This window comes from Amblyomma americanum, chromosome 4 (assembly GCF_052857255.1).
Source record: "Amblyomma americanum isolate KBUSLIRL-KWMA chromosome 4, ASM5285725v1, whole genome shotgun sequence".
In the NCBI taxonomy this organism is placed as follows: Eukaryota; Metazoa; Arthropoda; class Arachnida; order Ixodida; family Ixodidae; genus Amblyomma; species Amblyomma americanum.
The window spans coordinates 212,876,013-212,902,877 of record NC_135500.1 but is presented as its reverse complement, the minus strand read 5'-3'; the positions used below and the strand labels follow the sequence as shown (position 1 = coordinate 212,902,877).

Genomic DNA, 26,865 nt, shown 5'->3' with positions numbered 1-26,865 from the left:
CTCACGTCTTTCATCTAGGCATTTTTTCACGCTCGGAATAAAGAAAATTAGATGATAATTTTCCTTCTTAGTCTTCTTTCTGTTATACGCCGGACAATTTTAAATCCTGGCGTCGGGGAAAGGAAAGCGTGCCTCATTGTCTTCGACACAAAACGAGTTAACCTCCGTCCTCGTATGTGCAAGCGGTCTAGAAAATAAAAAGACCCGCGCGACATACCGCTGCAAACAGGGGAGAGTGCTACGCAAAAGACCCCCCCCCCCCCCCCGCTCTCTCTCTCCTGTGCCGGTTGAACAGCTTCTGCGCTCTGGCGTTAGCGGAGGGTGCCGCGCACGAGCCAGCGTGCAACTGCTGCGCCCTTCTGGAATTGCAAGTGGTCATATAAGAGTGGGAGTAGTGCATGTGCGTCACTCTGTGACAGACTCTCCTTCGCAAAGTGGGCTCTTCGTATCGCGGTTTCTAGACCATCTTCCACTGTTTGCGGCGGTGCTAACGGCCAGCCATGGAGCAGGGCCTCATCATGCACACTATACACCAGCTGATGACCATCAGGGACCCCCGCACCAAGGACTGGAAGCTCCTGCACAATCCCAGCTTCATCGTCGTCTTGATCGGAGGCTACCTGTACATGGCCAAGGTGTGGGGGCCTCAGTTTATGAAACATCGAAAGCCGTACGAGCTGAAGGGGATCATCAGGATTTACAACTTGCTGCAGGTGGTCTCCAACATCTACTTCTTGTACCAGATTATCTACTACTCGTTCTGGGCGGCCGGATACAGCTTGTTCTGCCAAGGCCTGACGTACAAGGCTGACGAGAACTCCGTGCATTTGTTGAACGCCTACTACTGGTACTTTCTTGTTCGCGTGGCCGATTTTTTCGACACGCTATTCTTTGTTCTCACCAAAAAGTTTTCCCACATATCCGTCCTCCACGTGACCCATCACACGATCGTCGTCTTCAACGGCTGGATGTTCCTCCAGTTCGGCCCCGATGGCCAGGCGGTGTTCGGTGTGTGCCTGAACGCTTTTGTGCACATCATCATGTACGTCTACTACTTCCTCGCTTCCTTGGGTCCGTCCATTCAGAAGTACCTGTGGTGGAAGAGGTACCTGACGAGGGTCCAGATTGTTCAGTTCCTCATCATGATCGTTCACGCCTCTATCCCCATCTTTGTGGACTGCGGCTACCCCGTCGTGCTGCTCTGCATCGGAATCCCGCAGGTCATCCTCATTCTCGGGCTCTTCTTGAACTTCTACGTCCAAGCATACCTTAGCCGATCGTCCGGCGGTCCTCCAAAAGCTCCGGCTGCAACAGCGCGCAACGGTAGCCAAGGCGCTCATCACACTAATGGGGGCAACCTGGATGCGAAAAAAGAGCTGTAGGACACGTGCGCGATGCCGTGGTACGTTTCGCTGCCGTGATACATTTACTTGTACAGTCATCCGAAAACTAGTGCACTCGAATGGTGCTCTCTGTTGTGAATTTATGACGATCACAGCTGTCTTGCAGGCCAGATGCAGCTTTTAATGGTTAAACTGAATGAATGGGAATGTGCATGCATGATAAGGTCAAATTTAAAGTCTTCAGCTACTCGTAAATGAAACAAGTGTACTACCCGGCGCGGCGCGGTGTGGACGACTCTACGATGTCACCAAAAAAAAAAAAGCTCTTGAGTAAGACCAGCTCACTAACGGGTAAAATGTGCTACCTTTGCCTTGTCGGTGCAGGTGTTGCTTTACGCTATTATATAAACTCTCTACAGCAGAAAGGTTTCTCACATACGTCGTGAGGGCTAGAAATTCGACCACGTGACCTGAATGGCTTAAGCATGTGGGAACTGTCAACTTTCGGTGTTTGACTACTTATTTTTTCCTGCCTGTAAATGCCTGTTTTTATATAAGCACTGTTATCGTGTTAAGCGCCGTCATCCATTGCGTGTAAACTTGCCCTGTGTGCTGTGGTTTTGGCAGTAACTGTGATACAAAAATTGGGGTGGGGGGTGGGGGGGGGGGGAGGGCACATATGTACTTCTCCACAACGTGTTAATGCTTTTCTTCTTTGGTCCTAAAACACTAAAGAATTATAAAGCACAAGAAATATAAAAAATGTAAAGTAAAGTAGGTCCTCTTGTATTCTCCTGTCTATTCCTTTGTGTGTGTTTTGCTGCGCTGCGCTGTTTTCCGTTTAAAAGGAAAAGGTTAGACGAGGCAGGAGAATTTCTTCGCAGAACTTTATGGCAAGTGTGCAAGAAAATAGCTTATGTGGCGAACATTCCTTTCTAGAGAAGAGCTAAAATAGAACGTGTTTCCTTTCTAGTTTGGATCGTTAATTCATTGAAAAAAAAAAGAACAGTCGGTAGTGTGAGCGCGCAGCAGCTGGTACATTTCTTTTTTCAGATTTTGTAAATATTACCTGCAAGGTATGTAGAAGAGACAATTAACAGAAAAGTGTACTCGAAAGCTATAGTCTACACGATGTATATATTTTCATGTAAAACTCGACAGTAAAACTTGATTGTACATAGGTTGTTACTCTTTTCTCACCAACCATACTAGTGATATTTTCTCTCTGATTTTTGAGCACGGTTGCATCACTTCTCAGGAGAAAAAAAAAACGCCTTCCGGCAAGAGCCGTTGGCTAAGCATGAGCATGTTTTCTGTGAACTAAGAAAACAGAGTGATCCTTTTTGCATTCTGATATACGTCTGATGTGTAAATAAAAAAAGTACCAGTTGTTCGTAACCTAAAAAATTGCCATCTTTTCTTTCAGCATCGCCAATGTGTAGGGAATTCATAATCAGACAAATTATAATTTTGTAAGCGCTTTGCTAATCATTCATGTTTCACAATTCAGAGAGATAACCAAAGCAGCTTATATAAGACGAGCTGTAGATAGCATAATCTGGAATTTGGTCCAGAGGCTCTGACACTGCGCATAAGCTTTCTAAAGGAGACGCTGGAAAATGACTTAGGTGTAATACTGAGGGCTGTAAATGTCTTAAGAGCTGCTGTTTTCAGAATTTTTGGGTGTAATTGCGTGCTTGTGTGATCGAGCCGTCAAAAATACATTTGAACACATTGAAGTTCATAATTTTTTGACCATTCCTTGTGGAAAAGTGATTGCAACAAATTTTTGATTTCATCATTCCCTACATTACTATACCTTGACTTACAATTGAACTTAAACGGAATTATATCGTCGAAATAGGAAACCACAGCTGATTGCAGCCACAGATCGCTGTCAGGTGACGTTATATGTGGTAAGCTAGACCAGTAGATAGCCCGCTTATCTCCTCTACTAGGAAAGGTGGGAACATCCACGACAGTACGAATTATTACTGGCTGCATCCAAAATAACAACCAAACTTTTTCACTTAATTCGCACGCTGAAGGGGACATTGCTTCCAAAAACCACTTAGTCCAAAATCGGGAGGGTTTTTCGAAGTGCTGTCAACAAAACTCGCACAATTGCAGACCCGCCCGCACGAGAAAGCGAGCGATATATTTATCACCTCTCCATCCGCCCCCCCCCCCCCCCCCCCTTGCTCCTTTCCATTACTCCTCAACTTTCTGGACCAAACACCACAGACCTCAATCCCGCCACGGTTAGACCTTGCCAGCACTCGCATCAGTCAGTAGGAAACCACGTGATACAGTGGTGACGTCATTGATTTCTAGCTTTTGACACTCTTTACTTAATTATTCCATTGCGACCACAACTGCTGCGATGATGAGGAAACCGCCGCCGAACTCCGCAAAGCCTAGATGACAGAGTATGATCATCGCCATAATAAAACATCATAGTCACCTAAATGGTCACCAGCTGAGTAGGGCATAGAGCAGGGCAATGGCCTCTCCCAAGAATTCCGATAACTCCTGTTCTTGGGCCAGTCGTAGCAACATTATCTCAGTAGGTCTCCTAATCTCGTCACATTATCTGATTCGCGGCAAGCACCGATTATGTTTTGTTTCTGCTGGTATCCCCTCCGATACTCCAATATACCACCATATTCACTGCTCCACGCTACCTCTCCTACCCATGCCCGTGTTTTTTTTTCTTCTCATTTATCGAAATCAACCTAAAATACTAAGATAGTATCGTAGAGAAATTGCTGTTAAAATAACTGTTTACTCAGAAGAACCAGCTGAAGAGTAAAACAATGCAAAAAAATCTATGAAACGGGTGCGTTCAGGGCGTAGGTGTATGAATGGGAATAGAAGTGACACGCATGCAATTCGCAACCTCGTTAAGATTAAGCACGGATATTAAGGTGTTCACTGTGCTTGAGCGCAGTAACAGCACAGATAAACTGAAGCTTCCAAGAGTTTTTATTACGTGATGAAAATTGTATTAGCATTGGATAAAAAGTAACAAGGAAACATCTGAGAATTAGCAGAGTATCTTGATTCTACAATAAAAACATTTGCTGCGCTCAGGTAAGCACAAAAGCACCAGAGGAGAGTATTTGGTACTTTGGTTATAGTTTAATGTCTGCATAATGCGCCATGTCACATGAGGCAAAGTGTAAGAAAAAACAGCACTCTACACATTTGGAGAGAACGAACATAGAATAGGATGGTTGGCAGTCAATTAAAATAAACAGTATCCAACTTTACTGCTTAAGGACATTAACTTTCAGTGAATTTATTGAAATTTAAGAGATCCCAGAAATGTCGCGACATTCTTTCATAACGGTAAAATTACTTGACTGCACTTTATTGCTGCATTCTCTAGAGGCTTCACGCGCTATGATCTTAGCGCGTGAAGCCACTGGAGAGCACAAGATTTAGATCGCTTCCTTGTGTAGATAGCGAATGCTGCTGTGCATATTTTGAGCGGCCAGTTCGTCAAGCGCCATGTCAATGAATAATAATAATAATAATTGGTTATTAAATAATTGGTTATTATTATTCATGTCAATGAAACAAATTTAATTTTCCCCACGGACAGTATAGTCAACTGGAACACTCTTCTAGCTAACCTGCTCGGATCTTATTTCCCTCCCTCTGCGTACACAGATAGACACAAAGGGATATCGAACGCTAAAAAGAGCGCGCTTTGAAGTGTGCATGCGCCAGACGTTATTAGAAACACAGTCGTTGAGCACGCTAATTATGTGGAAGCGTTTTTTGAATTTGGTGACTGTGGCTCTCACCAGTATGGCGACGCTCATTGATATGAGGACCCCTCGTTTCAGAGTAATGTGTCGTGACCGCTAAGCTTACTACCTAAATATAGCACATAAAGCTCTCACTTCGCCTTACTTCGCCTGTTACAAAATAGGTGAGATATATGCCTTTATTTTTCAATTAGTCTGGCAATGCAATTTAGCCACCGCGGTGGCTGAGTGGTTATGGCGCTCGGCTGCTGACCTGAAAGACGCGGGTTTGATCCCGGCCGCGGCGGTCGAATTTCGATGGAGGCGAAATTCTAGAGGCCCGTGTACTGTGTGTCAGTGCACGTTAAAGAACCCCAGGTGGTCGAAATTTCTGGAGCCCTCCACTACGGCGTCCCTCATATCCTGAGAGTTGTTTTGGGACGTTAGACACCAATAAACCAAATGCAACCGCCCCTAGATATAACAAGGCAATCCGGTTTGTTTAAAAACTGGAATTAAGCTGCAAGACCCAGATGGAGCCACTGTGATTTCTATTTTTCTGGCGTCCGTGTATGCGTACGTTGAAATAAAATTGCTAGTAAAGCATGCATAATACAGTCAGGCTGTTGGTGTTACGCGATATAGGCACATCATGAATGGGTGATATTTCGGCACTCAGTACTGCAGCTAGTAATGTTTTATGCTCACAGTGGAGTGCACCGTTAGAAACTTGATGCCAAACCGCGAGGACAACAGAATGACGTGGTCGCGCATTTATTTGCATAGGCCTGGAAAAATACAGGCTCGTGTTAATTGTCGAGAAGTGCTTTAAAGCTACAAGGAACGTTAGAATAAGGTAAATTTTGGACCTTCTGGCCCTCTGACGTAAATGAGGAAACCTTGCGCAAAGGAAAGCGAGGGCCATGACACGGAGACTTCAACAACCGGAACTGCGTGAAGGTAGTATGCAAAATTCGCGTGAAATCAACGTTGTCTCACAAGCAATTCTCTGACCCACATACACCGGCCGCAGGAGGCGGGACGTGGGCGGGGAAGAATGACGCGAAGATGTGCTTCCAGCGTAGACGGTGCCTACAAACTATAAAAGGAAGACGTCGATGCCAGGTTCTGTAATTTCCGCCGATCTCACTTAGAATGCGCCCTCAGTGATGTTTCGTCAACTGCATGCCGTCACGGGACAACTCCGACGAGGGGCCTGGGACGTAAGGGGGGCCCAATGTCAAAATCATTTGCATGCGAACAATTGCTACTATGAGCTTGACGTCGTTCGCGCGATTCCAAGAGTAACTCGTGTGCGACGATAGCCTTTGTCTCGTGCATGACTTATCACGAAACACGAAAGAAAAAACTTGCCGACACTAAATTTCATCACATGTCTGAATTTTAGATAGGCTATGTCCTTATATACCTGCCTTCTATGCCAACTGGGATAACGGATAAAGTAGAACGGACTTCCTTGCTCTGTCCCTACAGTGGGCCGGCTGCGTTTCTGACAGAGCTGCACGTAGAAAGGAGATTTTAGAAAGGACAAGAAAAAATGCAAAGTTATAGGTAACAAACGGCCAATGGTGCAATCATTTCAACTATCAGAGTTTTGTGCGAGTGCTCTTGGTCTTGTTCGGTGGCTGAACATAACTGCTGTTTCTCAGTGTTTTCTAGCAAAGAGCCGTTCAATAAATATGTGACAGCGTATGCTCAACCCAAACCCCAGCACTGCGGTCGAGAACTGCGGTAGAGAGTTGCTTAATCGTCATTGTTTATTACCTCCTCATCACGCGTTCCTGGATTGGAATGGACCAGCATCTTAAATCGAGACTTCTGCACCTCATAACCAGATATTCTGGACAAGCACATTTTTCAGCGGGATGTTGTTCACGAACGAAATTTCATCACAAATCGTAAGATTCTACTATAACAATCAATATGTCCGCAGATCTCCCGTAGGAACGATTGCATTCTTTTTCTGTCGTCAAAAATATTCCCCACTAGTTTTTTATGGCAATCTTAACTACTCGATGCGAGTAATGGGCATACTTAAAAAAAAGATATTGCTATTCATCGAAATAATGAACCATTCCCTTCAATATTTCCACAACGGTACCTTAAAATATTCCACCTTCCTCACAATTAAAACTTATGTACAAGAATCCTGTACTTGCTAATCTTTGTAACACTGAAATCGACTGCCTCCCAGCGCCTATATCTTGAGAGTTGTCTGCGCAAGTTTGGACAAGTCATCAATTTTTTGCTCGGGTGGTTGGCCGTCTGTTATTAAAACACGGCCAATTAAGATGTTGAAATCTGAGCACCCACTCAGGTGCCACTGAGAGCACCAAGAGCACTGTTAGTGGCACGTGTATTAAAAAATTTTCATCTCCTAATATTAGGGTCCTTGATGAACGCGCTAGGCTCCTGGCGATGCACTCCGTAGCAACGTCAACGTTTTAACGTTTAATTTTCGCCTTTTTTTTTAGCACATTGCACCTCTTTAGATAATTTAGACTTCGTCTATACATCTATGCAAAACGTTTCGCTCCTAAATGGTACAATCATTTTCAATTTAATGCGTGACATGCACCGCGCGGTCGCATTTTGAGTTAGCCGTGTCTGCTCTCCGCTTTAAGCTCTTGCTGTCTGAGCTCTATGACAGCTCCATTAAACGCAACAACAAGGAACCCACCTACTACATGATTAAATACGGTGTGACATTGCATAGAGGGGCGTAATCCAGGCTTACCACGGATAAGCCCTCAATATTTTTTAATATTGTTTTCGGTGACTTGATTCCTTGCCAATCACTGGGTCGTTATGTTGTTGAGCGCAGTCACGTAGCAGAGCAGGGCGACGGTGGTTTCCGCATTATGGTGAATATTTTTGTCTCTTATTGAAGTGCTTTCTTCCTCCATCTCCTATTAGAGAAGAAACTTTCAATGCGACTTCAAAGAAGCGTGCCTGCCTTATTATGATTAAAACCTACAGTGTACTCCATCGCTTTTCTCAGTATATCTATAGTTGATAAAAACTGGGCTGCTTACGCCTGTTAGGACTAAAGCCTCAGCGAGCAGTAGGCCATTGTGTAAAGGCTAGTAGGGAAGGTTGCTTGTCTACCGTTGCATGTGCGCTGGCAAATTACAAGAGCCAAGGATGTGATACCAAGTAGATTTGCAGTCGCGAACTGCTCGATCAGATTTGCATATTAACGCACTCATTAACTGACGTGTATCCGAGTTTGCGCAACGTAGCGATGTTTTGTTGTTAGGGCTAACACGAGAGCTACAACTAAAGTGTGTTAGCTCTTGACCACCGATGCAACTCTTCCAGCGTTAAAGAGCCAGTTTCGGGTAAAAATTTCTTTTGATCGATTTTAGTTCTTCCTCCAATGTTCCCATTAATCAAGAGAATAATTACTCATCAACATCCAACACTGTAATATTTCATCTTCATTAAAGCCTGCTCCATTCTGGAGAATGCTCGCATGATTGCTACGGTGTGTGCTTTAAAGCGAGTCGAGGGAAGGAAGCAGCCGCCAGTAGAGTTGCGAAACAATTTCTCGATCACACGGAGCCTTGGAGAGGCGCCAAATAGCGAAGGGCGCGTTTATTTTTATCGGCGTTTCCCTCTCCTCTCCGGGGAGGTGGTGTAGGTCATCAGCATCGTTCTTCATCGGGTTCGCCATTGCAATTCAGCTCATTAACTACCCCACCGATCTGTTTCCTTCTCAAGAGACGATAAATTCATTTCCGCCAGCTAATGCGGTGCGGCGTGACGTCAAAGCATTCCGCATAAACCCATATTTTTGCGCAATTCTGAGAGGCGAATAACCGCAGAGTGTAAACATTATGTCCAGCTTAGATTTATGGAGTTGTTCGTGCTCTCTTGGAAATGCGCGTCAAGGGTAACGCCTTTTGGAATTGAGAAATTTTAAGCCCAGCTTTATTTTTAGGCACTAAGCATCCACTACGAGTCGTATGCCCAAGCTAGAACAGTCTTAATATATATTATCACAAAATAAATGGGCAATACGAGTTATTTTAGCTATTTGATTTTTAGGTTCCATGAAAAAAAAATTGTATAACAAATTTTAGTGTTTCATAAGGCAAGAATTTCACATTGAACGTTGCATGGAAAGAATGATGAGGTTTTCGACTGCAAAAACACGCCTACACTCATAGATGTTTAGATATTGGTGAGAATGTTTACCAAGTCTTAAGAAGGCTTCACTCTAGGGAAGGGAATGCTGTTTAAGCAACGTTCTTAGACAAGGTCATTTTCTCAGCTCCGCTCGGGAGGCGGCTGCAGGGGTGGTCGCGGGAACTAGTGGCGTTGTAGCCGAGGTTTTCTATATCGTCTGCCGGCGCAGAAATTTCAAGCTGGTTTTTGCGTGAATGGGACTTGTAGTGATTGTGAGAACTTCATTCTGATGAAATTTGTGCACTTGATGACTTCAAGCGAGTGTTACACATGCCGTCCTGCTCTGCACCCGGCCGCACAAATGCCACCGCAAACGACGCCACCGTTGATTTTTTCACACCGCGTCGAGATATGACAGCCAGTTTAAAAGGTGCGAGCAGATATTGCGTCGCAAGGACAGCTGTATTGCACGTCTAAGGTATGTGAGAGTCATTTTGAGGATCACGATTTTGTCAAGGACTACAAGCACTTTGTAAACGGCAAGAGGTGCGAATTCCTCGCGGGAACTGTGCTCTGCTGGATGCCTTCCCTGGTCTCTTTCACTGTCTTTTGGAGCCAATCTGAAAACAAAATACGTTCATTGCAGGCGAAAGACACCCAAAAAAACAGTGCTTTCACGCAGGATTACAAGCCCGGAGATCCTTGCATCTACAGTACGCACATCGTCTTAAAGCGAACCGTTCGTATGCATTCATTTCGAAAGTTGGTGTTACTTTACTGCTAAACTGAGAGCAGTGTTACGACTGCACTGACGCTTGGTGATCTGGCGACAGTGACGCTACCTTCTACAGACTGGCGACATGAAGCTATACATGATGAAATAACAGAGGTGTCTCCAGTATACTACTCCAGAAAGATAGCTGCAAGCCGTCTAATAATTCTGAAGACTGTTATCAAGAATATGGTAACTGCATTGTTAATGGCTACAACAGGAAGATGCACAAGTAGCTGTTCAGAACTGCAGCCTCTGTCACTGTCGCCGACCTTGAGATAATCCTGATGGAAGCAAGTGGCTTAAATATCTGTGCAGATATAAAAGACAAATCATGATGCACAGGCGGCGAAGTCGGAAGCTGTTTATGACAGGCAACTGCCGCGTGGAAAAAATAAGAGCAAGGCCCTGGCACTGAATGTAGCACTCATAGAAGTTGCAGAGGAATTCAAATAGTACAGGTTGACCTCCTGTCTTTACTTCACTTTATTACCTTAAAGGCCCCGGGATTGGGGGGGTTACATAAGGGGTGGGTTACATGTATAAAACATATAAGCGCCTGGTGTCCATGTCATTCATGAAAAACTTTCAGTGTACAAGCATCGAGCTGTGCACTATTATGCCACACGCTGGTGTCCATGTCACCGGCATGTGGCATTACAGTGCACCGCTCGATGCTTGTACAGGGAAAGTTTTTCATGAATTCAGATTGGTGTTAAGTGCTATAACCGCCAAACAGAACAGTAAAGAACTAAAGTGCTTGGTAGGCATGAGACACACAGAAGTTACGACACGTAAGAAGGCGAAGCGCGCCTGGTCTAGTATTATGTCGTTCGTCCCAGCCTCAGTGTGTGTACGCTTGTGTCCTCCAAGCATCGTGGTTTTTTCACCACGTACCAACTCCATCTAGGTCACAATCTTGTTTTTCTTACCTGGAAAAGAGGATTCACCTGCAGGTGTAGGGTGGGCGCAGCTGGCAAATGACAGGGTTAATTGGAGAGACATGAGAGAGGCCTTTGCCCTGCAGTGGGTGTAGTCAGGCTGATGATGATGATGATGATGATGGGTACAGGTCCGCCTATATTTTTAGAGGCGTTCCAGACGACGCGCTAGACGTGTAGAAAAGCATGACTGCAGCGCTATTAGTTCCAGCGACGTCTAGGGTGCTTCGATAGAACTTTCTAAGGAACGCTGTATCGAAGCGCCCTAGCGACGTCTACGGTAGCTGCGCCAGCTAGAGGGCGGGTGTAGGAAGGTGCGACACTGATTGTTCTAAGAATGTTGGTTTAAGGGAACACCAAGGACAAACTTAAGTTGGCCTCAGACGATAGTTTACCGCTTTCTGGTCCCAGAGACTACTCTCAGCGAAAGCGGAGCTTTTAAAACTAGATCACAAAACGAAATGCAGCTGTCACCACCATCGGCGGGTTTCGCAAGTAAATGATTTACGTTGACACCGACTTTTTTCGCGGATCTCAGAGCCAACGCTACTCCGCCAGTCACTTCAAAACGGTGGCAACCAGTCCTTTTCGGCGTGACATCATGAGTTTGAACCGGTGGGAGGAAAATTTTTAAATGCGCTATTCTCAGCAATAAATATGTCGTTTGCTGCCAGGCCAACGTTCCCATAGCCAGTAGAAGCCAGGTAATCAAGCTTCTCAGGGAACAATAATTGTATGGAGTTAACACTCAGTGTCCCTTTAGGCATAGACATTAAACAGCAACAAAGCGATGGAACCGGGGTTAACGAGTTAACGAGACTAAAGTCTAGTTGGCTGCATGCATAAGATTGCAGGGATTACGATATCAAAGGATAGAATGGAGAGAGGGCACAGCACAGGCAAATCACGTGTACAGAAGGGTGCTCACGAAGTGTCTCTTGGTCAGGCTTTTGCCTCGGAGAGTGGGCGGCCGTCTGGGGTAGTATACTTAAAGCAGTCGACAGAGCCAAGTTTTGAACGTCCAAGGGCGAAGCTCGATGCTTGTCTCATATCTGCACTGGCCGCGCTCGAGAGTATATACAGCAGAGTGTTGCAATCAACCGATAGAATTGCAGCTGCCTTTGGCTGAGAATGAGGTCTTTGCAGAACGTTCAGGGTTAGAGACCCTATATGACGCTTCAGTAATTTATATTACTCTGGCAATTCTTTCGTGCTCGCCGGAAATACGGTTGTATAAAGAACACACCAGTACAGGATAAAATGTTCTCTTCGCTACGCGGGGACATTAAGAAAAATGATTTTATTATTATGGTTAAAGTAAATAACACTAAAGAAGCAATAAAAATAAACAGGGCGGTTCAACATCCGGTGCAATGTCCTCGAATTTCTTCCGTTCTTCTATGGAGCCGGCATTTTCGGAGTCTGGTCATGTTTCACTTTCCACACCAAGTGTCAAACGCTTCGTATCGGGAATCTATAAGAGTAAAAGAGGTGACTGAGATCACTGATATCTGATTACGTCGTTTCGGCAAATCGAGGTGACACGTGGCCTGCAGGCAAGGCCATATGGAGCCGCGGTTTACTTTCCTTTCGTGGCAGACGCTTCTTGCTCTTGTTGAAAAACGCGGACGTCGGAATCCAAGATATCGCGATCAGATAGAATGCTTTTTCTTCAGACTCTTGGGTGTCTTGTCACACCTTGACTTCGGCTCTTGCGTTAAGGATAACCAACGATGCCACATGCATTCGCCCTGCGCTTTCTGGAGGGCTGATTATTCTTGCGCTTGCTTTGATGCCTGTGGAGCATTCTTGAACGTTAGCTCACCACAAACGAGTCGCTGCAATGTAATTCTGTTTGTTGAGAGCAGTGCGGTAGAATACGTGCGCTACAAATCCTAGTGAAAAAGAAACGTTTTAAACGGACAACTTACCTACCATTTGGAGGTTCAAACCTACATATCGCTTCAATCCACACTTTAGGAATACGCGAAAAACACAAATGAACATTGTGCCTCTTCAAAAGAAGGATTCCTTCTCGCACTGCAGTAGGAAACGACTTACAAAATCAACAGTTGATAACACTGGGACACGGTCCGCGGCGTCTTGTATTACTTCGCTAGCCGATCACAACAATAACCGAGATCATTTTTTTAATGTCTCACTTTATTAAACAAGCCAGGTATCGAAATTCTAGAGCTTGTGATCTTTTCGTGTGATTAGGTTCTTGTTGAAGTGTTAAGAGAAATTTTAACAATGGAGTACTTTTTTTGTCGTGGAGGAATTCTGTGCGGCGCTCCTGAACAAGGGCGGAGCTTGACTGGAGACTTTTTACTTTATTTATCAAATGCTGCCGGCTGTCCTTTGGCGGCCAAAATAGGAGTAGGTGCAACAACAACAACAGCAACAACAACAACAACAACAACAACAACAACAACAACAACAACAACAACAACAACAACAACAACAACAACAACAACGACAACGACAACGACAACGACATCGACATCGACATCGACATCGACATCGACATCGACATCGACATTGACATCACATCGACATCAACAACAACAAACGAGCGCTAGGGATGTTCTCATACAAGTATGAAATGAACATCGTTCATAAAACCATAGAAGCGAAGAAAAAAATAGGAACCTCAAATCGAGCCAAGGTATACACATGCTCGTTGACTACCGAGGACAGCAGAAAGGACTCAAAATTGTTCAGAAACGCACATGTGCATATGAAAACAGCCATTGAAAAGAATATGAAAAATACAAAAGAAATGCCGCGCTTTGCAATGCACAGCATTCTGACAAGGACTCTGAGTGATGAATACTACTCAAAATGTGAGCAGTGTTTACAAGTGTTATGCCGCATTATCATTCGCAGGAGTTAAAAAAGAATCGATCAACGACAAGTTCACAATCTATGGTGGTAGTATGTTCCATTCTGCTATGGTGCGGAGAAATAAGGAAAAGAAATATGCATTAGTTCTAGTCTGAGGTCAGTTCTGTGTGGTTCTGTTGAACTGCATGTAATTGGTAAAATACATTAGTATTCTTTTGTTGATTATATTATCGAGAATTGGCAGTTGACGTACCTTTCGTCGCGTTTCAAGTGCTGGAATGCCGTTTCTTTCCCTGAGATTAGTAACCGATATGTGACTGCCATACTTAAGCTGCATCCCTATTACTCGTGATTTGTACTTGTTATGGAGCATACGTTTTTCCAAAGATAAAATGACGCATGAAACTTCTTTGACAGCCGTTCCATCTTACAGTTACATGCGATGCATGAACATACCGGTCGTTGTTGCACAGTATTTGAGTCCCATGCTAGTGCGCTGACCGTATCCTGACGTAGACCGACAGACGATACGTTCAGGCCCTGGAAGGAATAACTGGTAATGTCGCGCAGCCAACACACTTCAACAGGTCAATAACCCTTGCACTGGCACGTGGCCACTAAAATGCTGCGAGATGGAGCACTAACCTGAGCACGAGACCGCGCCAGTCCCTATGTTTTGCTGTGCTGAGACAAGTTTCTTATCCCCGTTACACAGAGCACATGCGGTCGAGTACCCACGTTGCTGAAGTAACAAGAAGCAACTGAAGCGGCACATACCGGACCTATGCACCCCTGGCTTCACACGTGGCGCTTACGCGTGCGATGGCCTCCTTGGGCGACGTGAGCTACGGCACGGATGTCCTCGTGAGACTGGAAGTGTGCGGCCGGTGAAACTTAATAGCGATCTCCATCGGGAAAGCGGGCGAACCGGATGGGATCGCTGTGTGGAACGCAGAGCGGAAGGAGATCGAGGCTTGTTTAGAGAGTGGAAGGACTACGACAGGCGAATTCCAGCAGCAGATAAGCACTGAGCGCCGAGGACGGGGGCAGCGGAGAAAGTTTCTGGGATGCGTTAGAGCAGAGAGATATCTTTTGCGTTTCAAAAGTGCAACGTGACATCAGAAACACGCTGCAGCGAAGGAGGGCGGAATAATTTAAAGCGCAGTGGGCTGGTTAACGTGCTCATAAATCTAAAAAGTTGGGTACTTGTTCATTTCACTTCCAAAGCAGGGAGGCTGCCACCCCGATAATCGAACACGCGACATTGTGCTCCCCAGCAGAATATCATAACAATGACGGTGTTCTTCGACAAACACACACACACACACACACACACACACACACACACACACACACACACACACACACACACACACACACACACACACACACACACACACACACACACACACACACACACACACACACACACGCACACGCACACGCACACACACACACACACACACACACACACACACACACACACACACACACACACACACACACACACACACACACACACACGCGCGCGCGCGCGCGCGCACGCACGCACAAACACCCAGCTCTCTATCAGTGTTTTGATCAGAAAAAGAACCCATGCACTTGCACAATCGTAATTTTTTCGGTGCTTGCAAGGATTTTAGGGCTGCGAAGGTGACCGGGCAGTAGCTCCTAGTGCCCAGTAGGAGAGAATAGTGAAGAAAGAGCGCTCTCGATGCGCTTCGTGCTCCTGCGCGAGAAACCAAATCTAATCTTGGCCGCATAAAAGGAAACGACAATTTAATCTGCCGTTACTTTCATAGATACTGTAATGAAATACCTCCAGAATTCAAAACATGTTTACGCTGGTACTACCGGAAGCACACGAGAGCTGTAATTGTGTAGAGGAGGCTCGATATGAGAGCCTCTAACGCTGGTTGTTTCTGAAAGATAGCGGAAGTCGGGTTTTCATCGCGGAAGCTGGCACGTGCCATCATGCCCGTAGGCCACAATTCACTGCGGATCGGTAGCGTACGTTGCTATTACACCGCATCTATTCGAGCGTGAGGCACGCACACACGTGCTTCTGTTCCGGACCGCCCCGTGCACATCGGCTTTTACCGCCATCGTCACGACAGCGTGCGTCTCGCTGAGACGAAATTCCCCTGCCAGGCTTGCTTTTCGCCGGCGTCGAATGCTACGAATGTGATTACATAGTGCTGATGTGGTCTCCGTGCAGTGCAGATGGGTTAACGTTTTCCACGTGCCGCTTAGCGCGTCAACACCAGTGACCATGAAGAGGCCAGGACGAACGTAAGGAAGACAGAACGCGCCCGGACGCCAAGGAAGCGGCCGGAGAGCGACCATCATAACAGGAGTGCTCTCTTCTGACCTCTGAGCAGCCCTGTCATTCGCCAGCCCTCCCAGCTAAATGCCTTTTTATTGCAGGTTTTGTAGATGACTGGGTGAAGTATTACGCAAAATAGTCTTTACACGTGGCTGAGAGGCTTGATGACTGCGTTCATGAATTGCTGGCTCACTAATGTGTCACAAATATGCCCCCGTACTAGCGCATGTTGTTTGCCAACAGCCTGCTGTTGGTTTCCACGAATACTATGGGGCTTGGTTTTGCAAGGATATAGTGACTGTGGCAGGTTCTCTGCAGTTTGTTGCCGCGATGGATTCAGTAGACAAACACTGGCAAGTCAGCAAGTTCTGGCTGCAGTTGCAGTTGGTATCTCCCCAACCAATGAGTGTTTTATGTAATTACTCCTCGCTGTACGGTGTTCATGGTAAGCGAGCACTTTATTTTGAAGGGAAGGGGTGCTTATTGTAATAAATATCTCTCTCTCCTCACTCTAGGACAGCAATGCATTGAAGCATAAAAGGGGCAGAAAAAATATATTTCAACAGGTATTGTCGAGTTGTACACGGCGTGCTTAAGCTAAGTACGTTAGAACTTAAAGAACAAAGACACAACTTAACCAAAAAGTGAACTTTTACATGTACCAAACAAAGATAATCATAGTCAGAGGAAGGTTTTTCTTCCTTTTTATCCTCATTACACAAACGTCTGCTTTTAATTCCGGCACCCTGCTACATAAATACGCCTATCTTCTCAAAGGCGGACACTCTGGAAATAGGCTTGCGTTTAAATAAGAAAGCTGTATGCCGAACATGAAAACAATTTTATGATCATGCTTACTCCCCCTCTTTTTTGAAGTGTAGCGTTTGTCCACAGCTGCCGTTCAAGCATTTTTCAACCCTGTCTTTTCAAAAGAATTTTGTGATGATCGAAAACGTTGCGTGAATATTTGTCGATGGCCGCCCTACGTAGATGGCAACCTCGTATAGTACAACATTGATAGCCATATCACCGATGAACAAGTGGAAACATACTTTTGCAGGGGCTTTTTACTGCTGTTACAAACCGGAGCTCATGGCGTTGACATGATTCGTGAGCCAAGGCAGTCTGCTTATGAGACATACCGAAGTGCTGAGCCTTTCACACTGGCGACAGAGCTGCTCATGTCGTTTACCAGAATCAGGTTTCGGTAAGCACGGGTGTTTCCACATTACAGTGCAGGGCATTCATCGCGAAGGCAGGACAGTGTGCTTCCAACCACGTTTGTTTTTTTCCTTGCAATTTAGCATTGTGTTTTCTGCTTCGCACTGGATTATGCCAGGGTGTAATAGAATGACCAGCTCTTGCAGAATACTGAGGCGGCTGCAGCATAAACAAATGTCGACTCGCTGCCTCGCGGTGGCCTGTGGTGCATGCGCCTTTCTCGGTGCCTGATGATGCGGTAGTGAAAACCCCACTTTTTTTTTTTTGCAACAGCTTGTGGGCTACAAGATGCAGGAGTGTTTAGAAGCCAACACTTGGTATTGTATTCCAAACGGTGCTTGAGAGTAATTGACCGGAAATATTTCATTACCATCCTTTTGGTTAGCTCCGTCACCAGCGCTTCGGGATGATGCACACCTTTTTTGACTGTGGCGCACATGCTGCTTTGGTGCTAGTTTATTCTATGTGGCGCATTAAAGTTGACGTGAACATCTTTGTGATTTGTTGTAATCGACACTGGAATTTTTCTTTATAGTACTTCCCACCTGTGTTTCGCTTTCACACGATGTAGGCGAACCTCCTCGAAAGACCCTCCGCTGACGCGTTCCACGTGTGTAGCGATGCCCGAGTAGCCGATCCATAGCAAGGTGAAAGGCTTCTGGCCTCTTATCAGATGACTTGCTGCTAGCTCGGCTCCGCGGCTTTCCTATACAGAGTCGATGACGTCCCATCTGTACATTTTTACGAAACCGGTCCCGCCGGGCAGCCTTGACCCTGAGACTGCGTCACTTTGATTAACGAGATGCAGCAGTAACTGTAATTACGCCGATAGTAGTATCCTGACGAAGTATACGTACAGAATATTGAGGCGTACTCAAACGGCAGCAGCGCGGGTTGTGGTTAAGAAAGGAGGCAGCCTAGGAGAGGCATCGTGAAAGAAGGTATATATACTTCGGGCCGCCCTCTCTCTTTTGTTTTTGATTCCCCGACATCCAATAGGAAGTGAGGAGGTTGGGGCAATGTCGCCGAACAACTGGTGCAGAACTCTCGAAACTATATATGTATTTTCTTCCTCTTTCGGATGTGTAGCACCTCACTTCGCGTCTCCCTCCTCTGGAGATAGGAATCTGGTGCTTTTTTTTTCTTTTCTTGGAGCGGTATACCACTGTCAGGCCGCGGCCCATCGTGCGTCATTTTTGTCCAAGAAAAAGAAAACAATGCCAGTCTACGAGGAACCTAAAAGGACCAAGGTTACGCTGGCACACGCACACAACTCTGGGAAGCACGACGAGGCGGCGGAGGGCGAGAGCCACTTTCGCTCTCTCTATATTGCCTTTTGTCTCAGACCAAGCTTTCTTCTTTCCCTTCCGCCTCTGAAGCTGCAATTTTCTGCTTGCATCAACGTCTCCTTGCTTACGTAGGCGAGCTTCCCTCGCCTTTAAGTTTCCTGAATCGTCTCCTCTAGTTCCAATCCACGTCTGTCAGCTCCAATTCCAGTAGACGTCTCGGGACGCCCGGCGACCTGACGGCGTGTTTGGGACCGGGTGTATCCCTTCTTTTTTGAAGAGCCAAGTTGAAGCTTCGCGTGCCACAAAGAGGCCATGGATTCTCTAAGTCTCAAGCCGGCCAGTGCCATCGACACCATAATGTCACTGAGGGACCCGCGGACCAAGAACTGGATCACCCTCCAGAACCCTATGTACATCGCCATCCTGCTCGGATCGTACCTGTACATGGCCAAGTCTTTTGGTCCGCGTTTCATGAAGAACAAACAGCCGTACTCCGTCAAGCGGGCTGTGATGGCGTACAACTTATTTCAGGTGATGGCCAACGTGTACTTCCTGTGGAAGATATTCTACCATTCTTTTTGGGCGGCTGGCTACAGTGCCTACTGCCAGGGACTCACCTACAGCGACGACCCGCACGCATTGAGCCTACTCAACGCTCTTTACTGGTACCTGTGGGTGCGCGTCGCCGACTTCATGGACACCATATTCTTCGTCATGAAAAAGAAGTTCTCGCACATCAGCGTGTTGCACGTGGTACACCACACCATCGTGGTGTTCAGTGGCTGGATGTTCATGCAATTCGGCGCCGACGGACAAGTAATCTTCGGCGTTTGCATCAACTCGTTCGTGCACATCATCATGTACACGTACTACTTCCTTGCCTGCTTGGGACCCTCGGTGCAGAAGTACCTCTGGTGGAAGCGCTACCTGACCCGGATGCAGATCGGACAATTTGTGTTGCTCATCGCTCACGCCTTGATTCCTATCTTCGTGGACTGCGGCTATCCGCCCATCCTGCTCTACATTGCAATTCCCCAGGTCGTCCTGGTGCTTGGGCTGTTCGTCAATTTCTACATCCAGGCGTACAACACCCGCAAGGCTGCTGCTGCTGCTGCTGAAAAGTCAGTAAATGGGTCGGCTGAACAGCATGACGCCAATTCGCATTTGCCGCTAAAAGCGAACGGCACGGCGAATGGCACTGCGAAGAAGGTCGTCTGACAGTGCTACATGCCAGTGTTTGTACATATGAGGACTAGGACGCTTTAGGTGAGGACTGCAACCGAGACGCCGCTTGAAGTGAGTGCCTTTGTGCGTTGGTTGTTCAGTTCTGAAACGGTGCTTGAGCAGTATTATCATGTATAGCTGTTAATGGGGTTGAAGAGAAATGAACTCTCACAGAGAGTAGAGACACAACACATAATGAATCCTCATCTCTCTCAGTGTAACACACTCTAAGAACGAAGCACAGAGGAAACTTACTGAGCCCCGTCACACTTTACGGGTGTCAGTGGAAGTTCAGAGCTTGTTCTACAGATTACATTCGAATTTTGTGACTGGCAGGGACTCTTTCGTTCATTATGCGTGTACAATGACCGTAACGTGAGTATTTTCTGTTCTCGGTTCCTGAGAGAGAGAACAGCGTACAAAGTATGAGATTTAGATCGAAAAGTATATCTGCTGTAGTGCACACGACAATGAAAAATGAAAATTGGTTTTTGGAGGGAAGGAAATGGCGCAGTATCTGTATCACATATCGGCGGACACTTGAACCGCGCCTTAAGGGAAGGGATAAAGGAGGGAGTGAAAGATGAAAGGAAGAAAGAGGTGCCGTAGTGGAGGGCTCCGGAATAATTTCGACCACTATTGACATCGCACAGCACACGGGCGCCTTAGCGTTTCGCCTCCATCGAAACGCAGCCGCCGCGGTCTGGTTCGAGCCAGGGAACTCTGGATCAGTAGCCGAGCGCTCTAACCACTGAGCGCTCGGCTACTGATCCGGAGTTGCCGGGTTCGCGGCAAGGCATAAAATATTTTCCGCGCTTTGAAGTGCGGTCTTGACTCGGCTGGAATAGCTCCTGTGCAATATGGTAATGTCTTACTTCCACTAATACCTAGTTATGTAATCCTTCGGCCCTTGTTTTCATGCCATCAAACTTGTGCCAGCGCTGCAAGGAAAATACTTATCGGTGACCTGGCCCTGTTAGTTTCCTGTCACCAGTAACTATTTATTGTCTTAGGCTCTGTGTTGCAACTTTGGTGGTCATGGAAACGTCGTGAATATAATTTTTTTTATATGAAGGAAGGCGTTCCGTAAAGTACAAATGTGGTTTAGTTATTCTTTCCAGCCTGTATGGTTCATAAATACTATCTGTGTTTTCGGTATGTGTTCTTATGTAGCTGGATGCTGCGCTGTAGCAAAAAGTACTTGCCAAACACCCAATAGGTTCGATTGAAATGCTGGCCGTACCCATGTTTCTCTCACATAGTTTCTGCTTCATGCGTCAGTGTGTCGTATAACCATTGTATAAAAATGTGAGACTACGGGTTATGCTACTTCAAGCTGTATAAAGTCTGCGGAAATAATTTTATTAAGCAGGTTATTGTGGTGGAGCCGGGACCACAGTAACCCACCACGAGAAATGACAAGTCTGGAGGAATGAATGATGATAATGAACGATGCGGATTGGAAGGAGAAGTAGGGTCGAAGCAGACGAAGCCATCTTTTGTTTCAATTGCACCTGCGGCAACTTCTTTGCGATGCACAATTTTTCGCCTGTGCAGTTTAGCGCAATATCGCGTTTTTCTTTTTGTCGTTCTCAATTCTTTGAGAGTTATCACATGGTATAATATTTTCCTGCTGTTTCTACTGTTAATGTCATGCCTAAAAAATCTGCTCAGCTGATGGCAACAGATATTCATGTGTACTGTGCAGCGTCTGCCTGCACGACATTGCAGAGAAGGAGCCACTTTTTGGCACTCACTCTTATAATATTTCGATGGCAACGCCGTGAAGTCTGCATTTACTTGCCCGTATTGAACTTCTGCCTACGTCACATCACGTGTGCGGGAGGGGTGCTTGTGTACAATAATTATTAGGTAATTTTGTTTCTGTCCACTAAGAATGTGAACATGTGTTCCTATTTCATAAATGCCTCACCGCTCATTTCTGTGTGTGTCGTCTGAATCGCTGTGTCGTTGTTTCTAAAAAAATAAAAATTTTCCAATAAATGACTTTCTCCACGTGGACTGTGCTTTTGTTTTAGTTGTCATCAACGCCTTGCCACTGTGTCTGCGGTGTGTTTTCCAGTGTTTTCAACTCATTATGAGCAGTAAGGCGTGAGATGACAGTAAAAGACCCGGGGTCTGCCTTCTTTCCCCGTCTTTGAAGCAGCGACTACGGCTTTATCTGAAAGCGAAGGCGGTAGTTCCGACTTCGCATCCTGCCACGTGATATGTGTAAACGGATGGAATCACAAAAGAAATAGTTGTGAGGCTAAGCCTTAGCTGTATTAGCTTCTCGGGGACTGAAAGCATTCCTGGTGCGCACGTTTTTCACGTCATTGTGATTTTTCCGGTTGTCTGATGAGGATGACAATAAGGCGGTTGACCACGCGTGTAGCGTAGACCACGCGTGTAACGTGCAACGCTGTCGTTCTCGCTGCTTCAATACAGACGTTCCTGCGGGGCACTTAAGTTTTTAAAAAAATATTTTCAAGCGTTCAAAATAGTGTGATACTGCCAGACGTTCCGGTCTTCTAACACGAGGTACGAAAAGTGGCTGACCCCCGTGTGCTTCAGGAATCTTGAGAGTAACGATTGAGAGCACTTCTGTCTCCTGCTGAAACCGAATAGCTCGCGCTCTGGTTGAACACACACATTCGATTTTTTTCGCAGGTTTTAGCAGTGCTTACCCCTAATATAATCAGTTTCGCAAATGAGCAGTCACGCTGACTTCATTAAAAGAACTAATTTTCGTGACGGAGGTTCTGAGCTTACTGCTGCCTTCCGTGCATCAAGACTCCTTGACCTCGAGATCTACCAGTAGGCTAGCGAAGTCCACAGAAAGTCAAGCGTCAGAGTGCGGAAAAGGAAAAAAAAAAGAACGTAATTTAATTACGGTTTTAATCACAGACACATATTTTGAAGATGGCATTGAAATGATAATGAATCCAGGGCACTAAAGCTTTCATTTGTCTTCTGCGATTGTTCGCCTCTGGTGCGCGCGAAGCAATCCCTGGACTGTCCCCAAGAACAGTCTCCAAGTCACAAGGTGATTTTTTTTTTCTAATGAGAAGGGAAGTTTCTGCGAACCCCCACAGCTCTGGCTGGAAGGCTTAACTCCAGATTCCCAGAGCACAATGGGCGAAAATAAACGGTTAAGAGGAGACAGCGAGCTTTTCGAGGAAATGTTCATTGTATTCTTGGTGGCGCTATCCAAGGGCGGCTTGTCGTCCCGCCTCACTGGCGGAGAAGGCACACAGTAGAGACGCCATCATAGCCGACAGGCTGCGTCCTGGGACATGCGCGAAAATTGCGGGAAGATGTCGGGGTGCGTGGCTTTTCTTATTCCCTTCCTCCTTTCGAATTATGGTCGACTGCGTGTCGGCCGTCGTAGTGCGCTAGCACGCAACACCGCATTCACGGGTTTTGCCGTTGTCATTCCGGTCTTCTAGGCAGGTGGCCCACCTGCTATGGCCCACTTTTAATAACGAACTTTTTAACTAGTAGGGTTAGGCGCCTATAGTTGCAATTAGAGATTTGTAGCCGTTCGTTACTAATAGCCGTATCAGTTACTAGAATTTCGAAAACGCGATTACCCTCGACGCTGTGACTCGACAAAATTTGGCTGTGTCGTGCGAGAATACACGCGCTTCCGAAACTATGCACGCAAAGCAACCCCTCCAGTGCACGCAACTAGTCGAAAAAACCAAATTTTGTCGAGCCACAGCACCAAAGATAATCGCGTTTTCGAAATTATAAAACTTATATGGTTATTACTGAGGACCGGCTACAAATCTCTAATTGGAACTAGGTGCATAACTCTACTAGTGAAAAAATTAATTATTACAAATTAGTTAACCAGCCTACTACTTAAGACGGGTAACCAGTTTTCTGGAGTGTGCCAGCACTGGTAATACTATTTTTTTAGCCCCAAAGGCTATATATATATGTATATATATATATGGTTTATGGGGGGGGGGGGGGGGTTTAACGTCCCAAAGCGACTCAGGCTATGAGAGACGCCGTAGTGAAGGGCTTCGGAAATTTAGACCACCTGGGGTTCTTTTACGTGCACTGACATCGCACAGTACACGGGCCTCTAGAATTTCGCCTCCATCGAAATTCGACCACCGCGGCCGGGATCGAACCCGTGTCTTTCGGGCCAGCAGCCGAGCGCCATAACCACTCAGCCACCGCGGCGGCCATATATATATATATATATATATAGCATCTGGTTACATCTGAGAATGTGGTTACTAAGAATTTTATACATTTAGCGTTTAAGACAGAATATCTTATTTCAAATGTTAAATGCGTGTTTAACTACTGGAGGGATCACAAGGCAGTCTTCGTAATATATATGTGTAACCGTGACTGATGTAGATGCATAGAACGACTGTAACTAAACATTGTGTCGTGTATCTACTATGCCTCATCCATGCGATGCAAACACACACAACACACATTATGCACCTAATATAGCACTCTGATGACATTGCAATATCCTGTCTAACAAAGCATAACCACGATAAACAATGTGAAACCAAGATAAACAATGCAAAACAAAGGCCACACACTACAAGCGCACCTAAATCACATTTGGTCAAACTGCGCAAATCGACCGTCATTTATTCATTTGTGGTGACAACCTCTGCTCATTTTCAACAAGTTCAAAATGAGTTGCACTCAGTCAGCAGTGAAGTACGTAAAGGGCTCCTAGAACCGGGAAATACAAGCTTCCAAACGACGCGCTTCAGCTTTCGCTAAGGTCGCATTGTTGTCGGAGTGAACTCAGCAATGCGTCTAAGCTGTACGAATGTAGGCTAAGATATCTCTAGGACGCGCTAAAAACGACTTATGTGTATATGAGCCCTCACCTTTTTCATTTCATTTCTCTATTCTGCCTGCTATCCTTTATTTCCGCTGCCCCAGCTCAGGTGCTTCAGGATCGATGGCAGATGCTGGGACTAGCAAAAAATCTTTTCCTTCCTTTTTATTATCATTTTAACAAAACCACTTACTACTGTTACTATATGAGCCACATGTGGGAACGACCAACTCATTTAACTACGACGCATGAGATCATGTGATGCCGACTTTCACCGAAAATGCGGTCTGGAGCAATGTGCTACCAATAGAGGGATTGGCTTCAGTCGCAGTTCATGCATCCTGGAGACTTTTTTCGTCGATAGTACTTGTGAGGACATATCACACACACACAAAAAAGGTCTCAGTCTCTTGTGCGTCTGATCCTCCGGATCTGGCGCAAGGTTGAGGTTGAGGTTGAGGTGTTGAATGCTACAGGTGGGGCTAGCCTTGCTTTATCTGCCGGCAATTGCTCCACCGCAGCGTCCCTTCGATATTAACAATGCCGCATCTACCCCGCTAAGCGCACAGTCTCTTATAATAGCACACATTCTCTCCCGCAGTCACCATCTATGCACACAATCAATCCACACAGTTCACCTCACAGTCCACTCCAGAAGTCACCATCTATGCACATATTCAGTCACAGTAGAACATAGGCCATTGTAGTGCCACACTCCATACACACATTCACTCACAGTATAAAGTAGACCACTCCGGAAGACACCATCTACGCACACATTCAATCACAGTAGGCCATAGTCCGTTCCTGCTGTCACCATTTAAAAACAAGATCCGTGTTCTGCAGAAATGTTAAAAGAAGGCGTGCAGCCTCCCTTCTGCATGTCTGGTTTCCACTCGGGTAGACAATGTCCTGCACTGTGCTGTGACGGGTTCCTGTCTTCTTGAAGGAAGCGAACATCACATGCCTTTCCGCGTTGTAATCTGGGCAGTACATAATATAATGTTTGATATCCCCGCACACACCACCTAAAGAGCAGAGCGGAGACGATGCTATGCCGGTCTTATGCATCCATGCAGGAGTGCGAGCAGAGGCCGTGCGAATTCGATGTAGAAGGGTCGCCTGAGATCTTCTCAGTCCCTTGGTCACACATGGCTTCTGGGACGCACTCCACAGGGTACTGAAGTGATCGAGCACCTTTTTCCTGCAGAGACTTTTCCCATCTTGAGGTACTTTTTTTGATGGAATCCTTGAGAGAGCTTTATGGGCGAGACTGTCTGCCACCTCATTACCGTTGACTCCTATGTGAGAGGGCACCCACTGGAAATGTAGAGTAAAGCCTCTGCTGTGCAGATTCTGCACCAAGCGCAGAGAGCTTAGAGACAAGGCGTCAGTAGGGAACCCGCGCTCTAACCTCTGAAGGGCAGATTTTGAATCAGTTAGGATGACAACAGGTTGAGCCGGACAAGACCCTAACTTCCGTAAAGCCGCCCCAATAGCAACACTTTCAGCCGTTGTGGAGGATACGACAGCAGTACAGCGTACGGACCACTTACAGTCCAAAGAAGGAATGTAAAAAGCCGCTGCGCTAGCTTGTTAGACCTTGTCCACAGAACCATCCGTGAAAATTTGAAGATGGCAGGCATACTCTGTTTCCAAGTATTCCAGTACAAGCGAACGCGTTGCTGCCAAAGGAGAGCTGCGCTTTGCGCTCACATGGGGAATTGTGACCTTACAGTCGGGGGTCGGAAAAGACCAGGGGGGTTTCAACCGTTTCCTTTGCCTTCGGACATTAAGGCCTAAAGAACTAAGAGTATTGAGTGCCAAGTAAGCCTTCGACTAATATCTCTTGCAGATCCGCTGGAGAAGGGATCGCCCAGCTACCTTCTCTCCTAAGCAGTCAAGATGCATTAATAGTCTCTGAGAAGCGATAAGGCTAAGAGGTTTCGATAGGGACTCATGATGTACTGCCTTATTCGCAGCCGCCTGGGGAACTCCAATGGCTCTTCTTAGGACCTTTCTGTGGACAACTTCGAGACGCTCAAGTTGTGATGCCGAGGGGGAAATTAAAGGTAATTGATACATTATTCGGCTGACCACCAGCGCTTCATGAAGTTTGACCATTGAAGAAGGATGGTTTCCCCATTGCTCACGTGCAATTCTACGGATC

At 46.1% G+C, this 26,865-nt stretch overlaps 2 pseudogenes; both read left to right on the top strand.

Moving 5' to 3' along the window:
- The first annotated feature begins 329 nt into the window (after positions 1–329).
- LOC144127567 (very long chain fatty acid elongase AAEL008004 pseudogene) lies at positions 330–1,992 on the top strand (annotated as a pseudogene).
- A 16,836-nt stretch (positions 1,993–18,828) lies between these two features.
- LOC144129271 (very long chain fatty acid elongase 7 pseudogene) lies at positions 18,829–21,882 on the top strand (annotated as a pseudogene).
- The last annotated feature ends 4,983 nt before the right edge of the window (positions 21,883–26,865 follow it).